Source organism: Garra rufa, chromosome 19 (assembly GCF_049309525.1).
Source record: "Garra rufa chromosome 19, GarRuf1.0, whole genome shotgun sequence".
Classification (NCBI taxonomy): Eukaryota; Metazoa; Chordata; class Actinopteri; order Cypriniformes; family Cyprinidae; genus Garra; species Garra rufa.
Genome location: NC_133379.1, coordinates 41470225 through 41483266, shown reverse-complemented (window position 1 = coordinate 41483266; position 13042 = coordinate 41470225). Strand labels below are relative to the sequence as shown.

At 34.9% G+C, this 13042-nt stretch overlaps 2 long non-coding RNA genes across 2 annotated transcripts; both read right to left on the bottom strand.

Annotated features, from left to right (window-relative positions):
* Positions 1-2384: 2384 nt before the first annotated feature.
* Positions 2385-4853, bottom strand: LOC141293184 (uncharacterized). Its single transcript, XR_012340661.1, has 5 exons — positions 4609-4853; positions 3803-3872; positions 3661-3712; positions 3154-3247; positions 2385-2660 (listed from the first exon to the last, which is right to left on the bottom strand). It is a non-coding gene; the product is annotated as an uncharacterized lncRNA (long non-coding RNA).
* Positions 4854-9883: 5030 nt separating this feature from the next.
* LOC141291846 (uncharacterized) lies at positions 9884-12592 on the bottom strand. The gene is made up of 3 exons (XR_012340388.1): positions 12500-12592; positions 11196-11390; positions 9884-10983 (listed from the first exon to the last, which is right to left on the bottom strand). It is a non-coding gene; the product is annotated as an uncharacterized lncRNA (long non-coding RNA).
* Positions 12593-13042: the final 450 nt, after the last annotated feature.

Below are 13042 nucleotides of genomic sequence, written 5' to 3'. Positions count from 1 at the left end.
ATCCTGATGGATGGAGTCTGTGATGATGTTCAGCCTTCAGCAGCTGGTGTGTCAGGGATGTTGTGTGTTCCTGAGAATCTGACCTCAGCTTTTATGTCAAAATGAAGCTTTGCAGGCTCATCTGGAACGTCTGAAACTAGAAATCACAAATATATACAGTTGTGCTCATATTTGTACATACCCCTTGCAGAATATGCTAAATGATAATCACTTTAACAAAAATACAGGGATCATAAAAACTGTATTTTATTTTTGGGGGCCAAGCACATAAGGTGTAATGGCACTTATTGTATCCATTCTCCTCCATTTCTTCCATTCTTAAGTCTATGGCAGCCTATAGAACTGTTTGTGGGAAAGTTGTATAATTTGGCACACTGATAGAGGGCAGTGTCGACATTAACCATAGCAAATTTGGAGTCTCTTCCTCCAACTCTCTAGCGCCACCACTTGTCCAAAGTTTCACTCATGTTTATGCTTATAACTTTTGAACCGTAAGGAACAGGCACAGAATAATTTTTTCTGAATCCTTGGCTCATGCCTAGTTGAATGAATCGTAGAAATGAAATCGTAGGGTTTATTTATTTTTTATACTTCATAAAACATTACTTCAAATTTGTCCTAGTTGGCTTGTCTGATTTTCACCAAAATTGGCTCAAATCATCTTCAGACCATGCTGGCAAAAAGTTATGGAATTCAAGTTGATTAGTTAAACTGTTCTCGAATAACACACAAACGAATTCTACGAAAAGCATGCAAAAATGGATGTGAGGCTATATCTCTGCAGTGATTTGGTGTATTGAGAGACCAAACTTGGCGTGTTTTATAATAAGTATGACCTGAGGCTTCTTGCATAGTTTCGGAACATATGGAGCCAGAATGGTGACTTTAAAATTTGGCATCAAAGATTAAAACTGGCATTGAAAACAAAAGCAGAACTGAACAAGGAAACATTGGCATTGAAACATTTGTATTGAAACCAGTTGTATTGGCATTGAAACAAGTATTGGTACTGAAAAAAGAAAATAATTAAAATCTTACAATCTTATTCTTTCATTTTATTGGGATTTATTAGTATTTTTCAATGACAATCTTCAGATTTTTTCTTCATGTCACTCTTTTTCAGTGACAGATTTTTTTTTACAATGTCAGTTTTTTTTCACTGTCACGGATTTCAGTTTCAACTTTCTGTCACTGTTTTGGCGTGGAGAGGGGAGGGGTCTGAGGGGAGGGGTAAGTAGAGCGTAATTTGCATATAATTTGCATGTCGGCATACTGAAGAAGTAGACCTACGTCACTTTTACTGGAACCTGCCGTCAGCTCTGAAGCTTCTGGCATGGTGGCGTGACGAAAATGTCTAGTTTACCGGGAACTTCCAAGTCACAAGTAAGTCTGTTTTTTTTCTCTCTGCCATTTACATGTTTATTCACGTGCAACCTGGGCGGTTTTGTAAACTTTTAATGGCCGTTATGCTGTTTTTTTTCGCCGTCGACTGGAACATTTAAGTTACTAACATTAGCCGTGTTGGCTAACTTAACCTGTGGTTAATGCAGGGTCAAAAATAAACACACGCCACAAGCACCATATGCACCGAACAAGGCTAAAAGTCCGGTTTTACAAAAAAAAAAAAAAAAGAGGTTAACACTAGGTGTCTGTCGGTATGTAGGCTAGTTGTTGCCGCTAAGTATGAATACATCACAACAGCGGCTAACAGTAACATGGCCTGTAACGTTAACACTGACATGATCAACAGCAGGACTTCGGCTGTGTAAGTTAAGCTACTGACATCCCCAACCGCACGCGCGCGCACGCACACCGGAGAGCCTCTCCTCTTTGAGCTGCTAGTTCGGCTTCAACGCAGGTAACTTAGCATAACGGCCATTAAAAGTTTACAAAACCGCCCAGGTTGCACGTGAATAAACATGTAAATGGCAGAGAGAAAAAAACAGACTTACTTGTGGCTTGGAAGTTCCCGGTAAACTAGACATTTTCGTCACGCCACCCACTCAAAAAAATAAATTGTTCAGTGAACATGATTTAATCGTAGCACCCATTATGCATCTAAACCAATCTAATAAACTTGGAAAGGTTTGAATATGTTATATGAATGTCATTTAAACTTGTAGATTGAACATTGTTTTACCATGTCAGTGTAGCTTATTTCCAATGAATTGAATCAAAATGAATGGTGTTAGTCAAATATGTCAATAAAAGCACTTCAATTCAACAAAATTCTGCCTTGTTACATCTACTAGTTAATGTCTTGTTCATGTATAGTTTTGGTACTTTCATTAATACCCATCTTGTTGTTTCAATTAGATTTGTTTTAAGTGAAAGATCTAAGAACCAAAACATTACATCTACAGAAGAACCACATAAAACATGCAAACAATTTAACATTTTTATTTTTTCATTCAGTTTTAACATACACATACAAATAAGTTTAAACTGCTTTCTTCACTTTAAGTCTCCAATTTGAGTGTTTGTAAAACAGGATTCAAACAGCATATCAGTCCAAATAACAGCACAAGCCCGACTTCCACACCTTCAGTTAGGAGACCAATGTCCTGTGGGTCATTGTTAGGAGGTGTTCCCTCCTTCAGTATGACAAACACTCCTGCTACAGTTTGCTCCATGGTACATTTTGACTCGATGTCTGAATCCTGTGGGGCGAAACACATAAAAGATCACAAACAAAAATAATTATTACAAGAATTGCTTATACACTTACTGGCCACTTTATTAATGACACCTTTAAAGTAAACTTAAATCCAATACAGGAGCTCTGATGTGAATCAGAGGTTATAATTTCTCAGTTTTTAAGTTGAAACTGTCAGAAAAGTGATAATTCTTCTGTTTATTATTGAGGTCACAGTGGGTGCTGGTGTGTTATTGCAGTGCATTATATTAAAAAAAAGTTATAATTTATCTGCCAACCATATTTAAAATTACTTAGGCGGCTAAAACATTATAACCACCATAGAATATAAAGCACTCCAATGAAAAAAAAAAAAACATGCAAGTATAGTTTTCTGTCCAGGTCAATTATTTGACAAAGTTAAGTGTTCTCTCATGTCACATTTTTGTTGTAGCAAACAGGGAAAAACATGACCCAAGTACAGAATGGCTTTTGAAATTATTTTCTCAAAGACTCACCAAATACCCCTTGATTAGTTTTTCAGGGTCTTCATTCAAGTAGATGCACAGAGACTTGATAACACAGGCTTCTCTGGTATGGTACAGTGTCGTCCTGTAGGGAGGAGACAAGATTACATCAACTTCAGTGGCAGCACAGCTTAAGAGTACTGAACATGTTACTGTCTGTGTAGAATGTAACAGGTGAACTCTATACACATGGGTTTTAAGTCCTGCCCATGTCTTCAATGTGCATGCAAAATTTCAACCTTAACACCAAACCTGTCCCTAACCTTACCCATATCCCACCTTAATAGAAGCAAGTGTTTTGCAATACAATGACCACAATAAGTACATTGTACTTATTTTATAATGCAAGTACATAGTAGTGAAGGCCACCTAATATAAAGTGTGACCCAAATTTTATTAAAGGTTTTATTCCACTTCAAATGTTGACTACTGTACACAAACATAATGACTGCCGCTTCCAAAGCAATGTTTAGTTTATAATGCTTAAGTAATTTGTACCTAAAACTCTCCTTTGCAACACTTCCTGCACTGCCACATACAGTACATGTCACTGAAAGAGAAAGAAAAGATAAGTTCAGTATTCAAGGATAGTTAGTTATACATTAGTGTATGTGAGTGTTAAAAAAAAAAAACGACTTACCATGTAAAGCTGAGGTTCACACCAGAAGAGAATGGGGACAGCTATACATTGTGATGTATTTTTTTTTCTGCTGTGAAAAACAAAACAAACAAAGTGTATACAAGTTATATACTATATTTCCCGAATAAAACCATGCAAACCTATTCAATCATAACTTTAATTGCAATTTGTTAGGACATTTAATATATATGGTCGACTGCATTATAGATTGTACTTGACAATTTTTTGCAAACTGTATTCAATAAACTGGGTAGCAATATGTAACATTTCGGAACTCAAGAAAAACAAACCAAAACAGCTCTATTAACGTTAGCTAGACAGAAAAGAGCGATGAGAAGTGCACACTGATTCAACAGAGGACAAGTTACATTACATTTACATTTATTCATTTAGCAGACGCTTTTATCCAAAGCGACTTACAACTGGGGATTTAAGACTTACAATTTAAGTTACGTAAAAGTAAAGCGTATAAATAGCATTAGTATACATTAACGTACAAACAGAAAAAAAACGAGTGCATAGTGTGTTCGACTGTGCATTCTTTCCTCCAGTTTTCCTCTCCCAACGTTGGGGTAGACTTCAGGTTTAACGTAGGTTATGTAGTTAATAGTTAGGCGTGGTTAGCATTGAATTGTGACAGAAATGCACAAATTGTAGCGGATATATTAACGTTAAGGTGAAACTTGTATCGACAAAAACAACGAAATTTACATAAGCCTACTTTGAAACATCGCTACAGTGTGTAATTACTTATTATCCCATGTTACTAAGTGCAAACTGGTACATTATATCAATAAAGTACTTACCCTCAATATCAAGGATGAAGAACGTTTAAACGCAGCAGTTCAAACCGCTGGCGCTCACACAACTCCTCTTCTTCAGCCGTCTGTACCCACGTGATTCCGTGACCGTCGCAGTGCTGAGCATGCGCAGTGACTCATCAGAGAGAGTTGTTGATACACAACTAACAAGAATCAATCATTTAACAGAAGTAAACTCGTTATAATCGTATTAATCAGACATATTTGTTATTGTATATATTATATATTGTATATTTGTATTTTTGCAAATCAAATAAGTGGCTAGTTGACTTTTTTGAGTGCGCCAGAAGCTTCAGAGCTGACGGCAGGTTCCAGTAAAGTGACGTAGGCCTACTTCTTCAGTATGCCGACATGCAAATTATATGCAAATTACGCTCTACTTACCCCTCCCCTCAGACCCCTCCCCTCTCCACGCCAAAACAGTGACAGAAAGTTGAAACTGAAATCCGTGACAGTGAAAAAAAACTGACATTGTAAAAAAAATCTGTCACTGAAAAAGAGTGACATAAAGAAAAAATCTGAAGATTGTCATTGAAAAATACTAATAAATCCCAATAAAATGAAAGAATAAGATTGTAAGATTTTAATTATTTTCTTTTTTCAGTACCAATACTTGTTTCAATGCCAATACAACTGGTTTCAATACAAATGTTTCAATGCCAATGTTTCCTTGTTCAGTTCTGCTTTTGTTTTCAATGCCAGTTTTAATCTTTGATGCCAAATTTTAAAGTCACCATTCTGGCTCCATAGGAACAGTGCCACCTAGTGGTCAGGAGATATGAAAAATTGCTTTTTTAGCTTATGCTTCTGAATGGTTTGGCCAAAAATCACAAAACTGGTCTCTTTAGATTGGGTGCATCATGCTGAGTCGAATGCTACCCAGTGAAAATGCTATATTTTATGAATGCATTGGTGTACCATTTTAATCATTTATAAAATCAGTTATTGTTTTGTCTTGTGGAGTATATAAACATCTGTAATGTGAAATAGTTTATTCAGGACAGTATATCAATTTTCATGATCCCTCTTATTTTGTTAAAATTATTAACATATTGCATATTCTGCAAGGGGTATGTAAATTTAGGAGCACAACTGTGTGTTTATATATGTATATAATGTATGTAAGCAAGACTATAGATGAAGGAATAAAGTTCAATAATAAACCAACACTTACACAATGTTTTTTTCTTCCTCATACTGTCCTGTTTAACATGTTTCTGTCTGCTTTTCTCTCCACTGGTTTGTGTTTCATTTTTGGCCTCCATTTCTCGCTCTGTCATGTTGGTTTTGCTCATCTGTGGTTTCTGGCAGCTTTGTGTTTTTTTTTCCATTCTACATTCCATTTAAATCTGTTAAATCACAGAGAGTTTAATTACAGTCCTCTAAGTGAAGCAGCTGTCTGACCTCCGTGCAATTAGAAGAATCCCTAAAACATTAATTGGATCTTGACTGATGTTTATCTGTTCACTCTATTTCACTGCAACTCAATCTGACAAGCTTTACAAGGTTCAGTTTTTCACTGCTCTGTGTTCTCATTCATTTTCATAATTTCTGTCTAATTTAAACAATAAAACAAGGAATAAAGACAAACTATGTTATATAACATAATTGCAAACATTCAATAATGTGGCTGCTATTAAAGCATTTCTGATAAAATTGCAAATAATCCAGTCATTCGTATGAAAATAAAGCTGCTCAGTAAAGCAAAAACAAACAAAACAATGTACCTGTGAGAAGAGAAGAAAGCAGAACGATCCAGAATGTTTATAAAATCGTGCTCAATATATATATATATAAAGTCATGCAGAAATAAAGATCCACAGTGAGAATCCTGCTCAACCGCAGCTGAAGAGAACTCTGTCTGCACTGAAACTGATACGTGTGTTTTCTCTTGTATACCGTGGAAGGTGTGCTGCTGGTAGTTACTACTATCACTGTGATAAGACACATCATAGATAAGAAAGGAAGTCAAACAAGATTTACATGTTTTAAAAGCCATTCAGATTTTGGTATGTTTATCAAACCACCAGAGAAGTTTTTATACGAATTCAGATTGTAGTTTTTTTTTTTGCATTTAGACAAAATATAAAAGTCAAAAAAATATGTTTTTATGGCCCATACAGTGATATAGGCAGATGTTGGGGGAACGGGCAGACTTAGTGATTTGGAGGCTCTAAGTAAATTCCAGGTATGGGACCCCAACAAAATAAATGTGTTCTGTTATGCTCTTATTTTGCTCGCTTGTTCTCATAGTTTATAGTTTATTTATCCCTTCGCAACCAGTTATTAGTCAACCAGATGCTGTTCTAAAGCCGTATTAAGCTACCTTTTTTCGGATCAAAAAAAAAATATATATATATATATATAATTTTATAGAGGAAAAAATTACACTTCAGTCGCATAATATTGCGCAAATCTTTAATAAACGCAGCTAGTGTCAATTTAAAAGTATTGCGAAATGACGCCGTTTTCATTAACCGATATTATGCGACTGAAGTGTAATTTTTTCTCTCGTGATAAGCCATGGCAACTATTTTTGTGGGATTTGGCCTATATTTAATGGAATGTGACCGTTAAATGCGGAAATTTAAAGGGGTAATGGAAACGCAGCTACTAGAAATTATGTTTCAGTCGCATAACATCGGTTAATGGAAACTCCGTCATTTCTATTTTGTAAATGTCGATTACTTTTGTTAACATTTATTAAAAAAGTGGACAAACTCAGCATTTTGAGCAGTGAGTGGGTTCCAACATAAACACTTCTGGCCATTGCTTCAAGAAATTAACAGATATGTCTGTGATTGGCTGCATTGTTCAACACTGCAAATATGTTTCGGCAAAATCAGAAACCTGGCTTATTGGTTAGGTCCGCCCCTGGCCTTCACTAGACTGTACGTGCTTTTAAACATTTGTTGTTGATCTGGTTTTTACTCATGAATTGCTTGCAATGAATGATCGAAGTCACAAGTTTGAATTTGAATGAAACGGAGTGGTTTAAACGTAAATGACTCACTCAATTGAAACGCTTTTATCGCCTTTAGCCGTGTTTATACTTCCTGTCTGACAGCACCCTTTTGATGCAGAATGCCTCTCTTGTCCTGTCTATTCAGTCGCTTTTCAGTGATACATACTTTGAAGTTTATCGAATTGACAACCGTCCATCAAACCTGTTGTTATCTACAAACCAAACAATTATCTATAAATAAACAGATCACTGAGTTATAAATGAATGATTAATTGAACCTCTAATTCATATTTCTATTTTGTTACTTTTGAAAATGAACACTAAGATGCAGGATGACGGTTGATTGTCTTGGCTTAGACTATATATATATATATATATATATATATATATATATATATATATATATATATATATATATATATATATACTATATAAACTATATCTATATATACTATATAGACAGTATTGTGATACAACATTTTCAAACTTTAATGCACTCACTTCTATACGGATCAAGATTTAATTTTAAAAGGGACATCAGATGCAAAATTCTCTTTTAAATGGTGTTTGCATATAAATGTGTTTTAGCAGTGTGTGGACACAACCACCAAACAATGCTAAAAATCCATTCACTCCTCTTATTTTTTTTAAATCCCCCTGGAAAAACTCAATTATCATTTATAGAGGCATGCACCAAAACACAGTTGCTGTGAGTGTGAACAGAGCTGTTTTTGACCAGGTAAAACGGTCTTTAGTTTTACATGCATTGAGGAGTTTTATCCAAATACGTTGCAGACATTTCATCAAGACCCTGAAAAAAATCATACCAGCTTGTGGTAAATAAGCATCGATGTCCCCTTTAAGTGTTCAAGTATACTCAATAATACCATTAAAAGAATCAGTTGAATTCAGTGTTAAGTTATTAAAGTTACAGAATTGTCTTCCATAGACTCGATAGTAGATATCAACATTTTATACTGTACAAATATTCCACTCTCTAGTCTTAAATGCAACAATCACAGAAAACATTCTATAATTAAACAATAATTTATGATTTAAGTTGTTTTTATTTTTGACCATTTTTTCTCTCTCTCTCACACACACACACACACACACACACATTCATATATAGCTGTTATTTACTCAGTTGTTCATCTTTAGTACTGCATGTTTGTAGTTTTTCCACTAAATGTCTACAGCTCAAGTCATATCTGATCTACAGTAAATTAAAATTTTCTGTTTTGAGACAGAAATGGAAGCCAGATACAGCAACAGCTTTCTGAATCCCATTAGTTTAAATTCAGTAATGTGTCAGTGTTTAAAATCTGAAAAACACTACGTGATTGTTTCCCCGACTTCCCACCGATTCTAAAAAGGCAACAAGCCAGTGAGCAGATTTGAGTTGACAGATTACAGAGTTGGAGGAGATCAAACGTTTGATATTTTGAACACTCAAAAAAATGATTCTACCACACTGTAGAGTTAATTTAAAAAAATCTTTTTCATTTAACACCATTGTGTTAGGTTTCCCATTTAAACAATTGCATTGTGTTAAACTGATTTGAAACAGTTTCGTTTTGGTTCAACTAAATATTTTCATTTTGAAAGAACGTATTTCAATTAAGTAGAGTTGAGAGTAGATAAATTATTTTACTTGTGTAACTAGGAAGTGGATTCCCCTTCCCATCATGCTTTGCACACGGCTGGATAAGGAGAGTAAATGTTGAAATAAAATTTTATTTTATGCATTTTTTTAATAAAATGATAAAATTGGGAGACTTGTTAATGTTTAATGTTCTTTTATGTTTGTATTTAAAACAGTTTCTGGTATGGTAGTGTTTTTGGGGGTTACCATTGTGGTGAATGCATAGAGCATGTGCTTGGGTTGAGGACCTGATAACATAAGTTAAAGTTGTTTTAATAATAAAATAAACAACTACTTTGGGCATGCCATGGATGTAACAAAGCCATCTTATGGCTAATGCCTAATAAGTTGGTTAATGCCTAAAGTTAAGTAAATCCAATGTATCATTTTTTGAGTGTAGAAGAATTTCTGCCTAGTTATTTGTTTTCCAGTTAAATGTTTTAGATTGAGTTCAACAAGCATAAAATAATTACTTCATAAACGTATCAATTTCATTGAAACTATATTTGGCCCAACTCAATTACATTTTATTGCATGAATTTGTTTTTTATGAGTTGGGGTCACACATATTTATTGGATGGAAATCCTGCCCTCAATTAAATTGAGTTCATCCAATGACTTATTTTTTTGAGTGAACATGTATTGTTTTTATTTGTCACGCATCTCCTAGCAACAAGGCAAACATTTTTGCATCAGTTTGTTGTGATCAGACAATATGTTCTCAACTCTAAGGGCCAGAAGATATCTGTAAAGATAAAGGCACAGAGAAACGATATCGTTGAAATCACATTCAGAATGTTTTTTTTTTTTCTCCAATTGATGAACGATAAAAACCTTGACCTTTAAAAATCTAAAGAACCCTTTTCCACTAAAGAACCTCTTCTGCATTTGAAAGATTCCATGGATGTTCAAGGTTCTTCATGGAACCATCGATGCCAATAAAGAACCTTTATTTTTAAAAGTGTAGACAAACAGAAACTGGCAAGACAGCTTATTTTCTTGGTTGGTTAATGAACTAAATATATATTTGTAGATCTTTAACTCTGTTGTGATTCTGATGATCACTGCATTACAGGAATCAAAGGTCCAGGCACTTTCTGACTGATAAATATTCTCATTATTCTGAATATTTATCATATTCAGTTGTTTATATTAGAAATGTTTGAGTCAGCATGTCTTCAGTGTTGTGTTCATCTGAAGTATTCATAAGAGGCTGGATTCAGTCTTTAGTCTGGTGTAATGTCTGCTTACACATTTGAGTTCATCAGCCTGAGGGTGGCGCTCTGTGCTTAACTTTAATCCTTACTTTATGATTATTGACTGAGTTTATAGAGCTCTGTGTTTTAAAGTGGATGAATATTTTAACATCTGTCCAGACAAGCAGCAGCTGTTGTCCAGTGAACTGAAGACACTGAGTTTTATTAATGTGTGTTTTGCTCTGCAGTGGACCGCCGTCTGTCCAGGTGTTTTCTTGTATTATCTAAACTGAAAGCATGTGCAAATGTTCACTCTCAAATGCAGGTAAACTGATGTGAAGAACATTGTCAGTAAAGTGCAGTATTGAGACACAGATCTGAGAAACAAACTGTTCATTAGTAGTTTGTTTGTGATCAGATGAGTCTGTAAAAGATGAAAGACTGTAGTCTGGATGAGGATGAAGATGTTCAGTCTGTATCTGAACGTCACTGATGTTGTGTGTTTTTAAGAACATCTGAATGAAACTTCACAGGTCCGTCTGGATCACCTGAGACTAGAAATCACAAAAATCTGATTATCCTCATTGCTTTATTCTTCTCAATCTATATTACATTCTGTCTATTACATGCTATCTGTAAACATTTATCTGTGACAGCAGGAAGTCTTGAATCTGTCTTAATGTGACACTTTATGACAGGAGTAAATAGACAGAAAGAAAGTAAATCTCTAGCAAGACTAGAAGTTCCACAAGGAGCAAACACTTACAGTTTGGCTTTATCTCCAAACTCTCTCGTCTAACTAGTCTCTGTCTGCTTTTCTCTTGCGATCCACTGCTTTGTGTCTCATTTTTATCCTCCATGTTTCTCTTTGTCCTGTTGGTTTTTTCTCTTCTGTAGATTCTGATGCTCCAGCAGTTTACTGTACGCATCCTTTCACTTCATTCTTTTAATTTTCATGTATCTGTTGAATCACACAAACAACATCAGCTGTTTAGTTAAAGCCAATCATTTTAGTTCAAGGGCAAGTTCTGATAAGAGTCAGTGTCAGTAACGTGCAACCGTTCCAAAAAAATTCAAGGCACATTTATTCATTCAGTTTGTAGTGTCAAAACCTTGTACTGTCCAACCTATTCTCAGTATATTGAGGTACATAGTAGATTTTAATAGCTCGAATTAGTATATTAAAATAATACAATGTAATGACACATACAGATAGAAACTATACAATTAAATATACAGTTACAGTTATTATCTATCTGTCTATCTGTCTATCTATCTCCAATTTTCTAGACACAAATCCCTACATTTCTCAGTGCTTACACCATGTAGTCATTCAGAAAGTACTAGCATTCAATATCGTTCACTCAAGTCTGCAAAGTTTGAACTCAATTAGCACACAATTACCAAAGTGGAAACACTAGGAATCAAAATGTATCACACACCAATCAGAACCTTTGATGGAGATAAAAGGGCCAAAGTCATCTTACAGTTTTTCTCAGTCACTTTGGGTGGACACTTTCACCCTTTTTGTAGCATTGTTTTGAATGTATCTACTCAGTGTATACTGTATAAGTGTGTGTTTGAGGGTTTGTGTGACATGTCTGAGAGCAAAGTTTGGTTTTTCCGCAAGATTTGAGTGAAGAGCCTCATTTTGACCGGAATATTGGACGCTTCGGAAATTGAGTTAAAAGTTATGGATTTGAATTTAGAGTTTTGCAAATAAGAGGCATCATTTCAATAAATGTGTTTAAGCAATTGAGAAAAAATGTGTTAAAATGTTTAATCTGGTTACACTGAATGTGTGGGTTGTTAAAATAAGCTTTTTATTGATTTCTTTTTTTTTTTTTTTTTACAGCTGGCTATAACGTTTTGCAACTATTCTTGATGAATTGGTTTATGATGAGGGAATGTTAAAATTAAATACAATAAAATATAAACAGCATAAATGATTACATTGTGGCTATAAAAATGTATTAGAACACAACGTAGACATTTTTCCTCAGTGTGTTGTAGAACAGTCAGCCCACAACAAACCCCATCAATAACAAGTGAAACAGTGTTGTTACTCACCTTGTTTTGACTGAACAAAATGCGCGTGTTGTGATGCTCTTCTCTGAGTGGAGTGTTGTCGCTCTCAGCTGGTAAAGAGCCCTTTTAATGGCTGGAGGACAGACGTGAACTACTACACTGTGGGCAGGGCGAGTGTCACCCTTTATAGGGTGATCTGCCTCTCTAGTCTAAACCTATTTATAGTATCAAGTAAGCTGTCTTTTTGATGATGCAATCAGGCAACCCTATCTGGGAACTATAACTGGGAAAGCTCAGCCTCACCCTCCCCATACAATGAAGGAATCAAAGACATAAATCAGATGTCGGACGTTGATTAACCACACTTCAGACCTGTCATTCTAAAGCTCAGACAGCACAAGAGTCATTCTACCAAATGGGTGCCACAAATCTAACAATATATATATATTTATTTATTAAATTACAGACTCTCTAATGATGGTTTGCAAAAAAGAGATTGTTAGGAAAACATACAATTTTAAAAGCATCTTTCATGTTTTAGTACTGTAATGGCATACAAATAGTGCGTAAAGGGGTGGTACAATA